General features: G+C 40.5%; 1 pseudogene across 1 annotated transcript; it reads right to left on the bottom strand.

Moving 5' to 3' along the window:
- Positions 1–499: 499 nt before the first annotated feature.
- LOC101582591 lies at positions 500–2,431 on the bottom strand (annotated as a pseudogene). The gene is made up of 2 exons (XR_002821675.1): positions 1,041–2,431; positions 500–583 (listed from the first exon to the last, which is right to left on the bottom strand). The product of XR_002821675.1 is annotated as a heat shock cognate 71 kDa protein-like (transcript).
- Positions 2,432–3,141: the final 710 nt, after the last annotated feature.

Raw genomic sequence — 3,141 nt, forward strand, 5'->3', positions numbered from 1 at the left:
TTAATGACTGTTAATATTTACATCGTATAGTTTATTTTCTATGAGTAGCTCCAACGTTCCTCTGCCTCAATACAGACATGTTAAATCTCCTCAATTCCCATATTTTAAATAATAGAATAAACTGTTCTTTACATTGTTGGATTCCAGACAAGCTACTGTAAATCTCTTCATCTCAGAGTATTTAGGAGGCAAGCTCTGAATTATTGCCTTCATGTAGAACAGTATTTTCATAGAAACTGCATGGCGAATTTTATTTATTTTTTACCAATTTAAATATTTGTATTGAAGACTTTGTATTTCTACTTATAGTACAGTGCTTAAAGAGCAATGTTATCTTTCCCCGTGTACATGTTCCATTATGCAGATTTTGAGACTGCCCAGTACTTTACTACAGCAACTCAACTTTAATGACTGCAACAGAATTTGCTACAAATTTTGGTCCATTCAAAATTTATTTATTGGTTGTGGAAGAATGCTATTATCTATATTTTGGGTTGGCTTAATCAACCTCTTCTGTGGTGGGTTTCAAGGAGACACCACCAGGGGGAGGAGCTCCTCCACCAGGGAAGCCCCAGGCATTCCTCTGGGCCTGCCACCTTCACCCTGGTACAGCTTGGTGATGAAGGGATTGCAGACTTTCTTGAGCTCCTTCTGTTGATGTTCAAATTATTCTTTCTCCACAGTCTGATTCTTAAACAGACAGTTGATGATTTCATTACACTTGTAAGGAATCTTCTGTTTATCTTGATCATTAATCTTGCCCTGAAGCTTCTCAACTTCAACAGTTGCTTTCATATTGATAACTAAGACTCCAATGAATTCTTGGAGGACACTTTGTCCCTTCACTTCTCATCTTCAGCTTTGTACTTCTCTGCTTCCTGGACCATAAGCTCTATGTCCTCCTTGCTCAAATGCCCCTTACCATTAGTGATGGCAATCTTGTTCTCTTTTCTTGTACTTTTATCAACTGCAGAAACATTGAGAAAACCATGGGCATCAATATGAAAAGTTACTTCAGTCTGAGGAGCACCACAGGGTGCAGGAGGTATGACTGTGAGTTCAAACTTGCTAAGCAGGTTGTTATCCTTGGTCATGGCACGCTCACTTTCATATACCTGAATGAACATACCAGGCTGGTTGTCAGAGTAGGTAGTGAAGGTACGGGTCTGCTTGGTAAGAATGCTGATATTGCACTTGATGAGGACTGTCATGATGCCACCAGCAGTTTCAATACCAAGGGAAAGATGAGTGACATCCAACAGCAACAAATCTTGGACATTTTCAGACTTGTCTCCAGATAAAATGGCTGCCTGAGCAGCTGCCCCATGAGAACAGCCTCACCAAGGTTGATCCTCTTATTCAATTCTTTTCCATTAAAGAAGTCCTGAAGAAGCTTCTGGATTTGGGGGATACAGGTAGAATCACTCACCAGGACAATGTCATGGATCTGAGACTTGTCCAGTTTAGCATCTCAAAGAGCCTTCTCCACAGGGTACATAGTACCACGGAACAGGTCAGCATTCAACTCTTCCAATCGGGCATGAGTAATGGAGGTGTAGAAGTTGATTCCTTCTTAGAGGGAATCAATCTCAATACTGGCTTGGGTGCTAGAAGAGAGGATTCTCTTAGTTCACTCACATACAGTACGAAGACAGTGGACAGCTCTTTTGTTCTCACTGACGACCTTATGTTTGCACTTAATTCAGCAATAAAATGATTGAGAATTAGGTTGTCAAAATCTTCCCCACCTAAGTAGGTGTCTCCAAATGCAGATTTCACTTCAAAGATTCAATCTTCAATAGTGAGGATTGACACATCAAAAGTGCCACCTCCTAAATAAAAAAATCAGCTCATTTCTTTCAGCTCCAACTTTTTTGTCTCAGCCATAAGCAATAGCTTCATCTGTTGGTTCGTTGATAATTCTAAGTACATTAAGACCAGCAATAGTTCCAACATCTTTGGTTGCCTGAAACTGAGAGTCATGAAAGTAAGCTGGCACAGTGACCACAGCATTGGTAACAGTCTTCCCTATATAAACTTCTGCTATCTCTTCATCTTTGTCAGCACTATAGAAGACACCTGCTCTGTAGACGCTCTTTGTCTCTCCTTTGTATTCTACTTAAAACTTGGGCCTGCCTGCCTCATTCACCATCATGAAGGGCCAGTGCTTCATATCAGTCTGGACAACAGCATCATCAAGCCTACATCCAATTAGACACTTGGCATCAAAAACTGTGTTGGTGGGGTTCATAGCCACTTGATTTTTTGCAGCATCTTTAATCAGTTGGTCGGCATCAGTGAAAGTGTCGTAGCTTGGAGTGGTTTGATTTTCCTGATCATTAGCATTTATCTCCAGTTTTCCATGCTGGAAGACAACTACATAGGAGTAGATAGTTTCAAGATCAATGCCAACTGCAGGTCCCTTCAACATGGTTGCTTGTGTATAGGCTTGACTGTGCTAACAAAGATGGCGCACAAAAACCCCTCAACTACCAGCTCATTCATTGAGACCCTGCATGGTTAATTTTAAAGCTCCAGCACATTTGTGAAAGGACTAGCAATATGAACTTTCTATAGGAGGCAGAAATGAAGGCAAGAATGGAAAACAAGGTCCCAGGGAGACAGAGGTGAAGGACACTAAGGAAACGGAAGTTACTCTCATACAAACTGTATACCAACACTTGCTGTGTGGATCTCAAGTAAATTTACACTAACCCAGTAAGGTTGTCCATCATTTACATATTTTTAAGTTGAAGAATCTAAGGTTTAGAAAATACCACACAATACACAAATTAAAAACACTCTGTTTGATCCTAATGTTGAGATCAAGGACATTATGGGGCCATAGAGGAAAGTGATCGACGATGTATAGTGTGCCTAAGGAGAGTCCACCTAGTGAGAAAAAAGTCTCTCAGGCTTTCACAGGGAGCAAATTGGTCAAGCAATGGCCCTGACTTATCCAGATGGCTGACACTGGCAAAAGATCTACAAGGTACTATACATGGTTTCAGGGTAAATCCCCAGGGGATTTGACTGACCTTGTCGGATACAAACATTACATTTTTACTTGTATAGGTCTTGCTTTAATTTGGTCTTAACCATCCTGCGGAAAAATATAACTGCAAGGTATAAAAAGTAATG

Source organism: Octodon degus, unplaced genomic scaffold, assembly GCF_000260255.1.
Source record: "Octodon degus isolate 3935 unplaced genomic scaffold, OctDeg1.0 scaffold00059, whole genome shotgun sequence".
Taxonomy (NCBI): Eukaryota; Metazoa; Chordata; class Mammalia; order Rodentia; family Octodontidae; genus Octodon; species Octodon degus.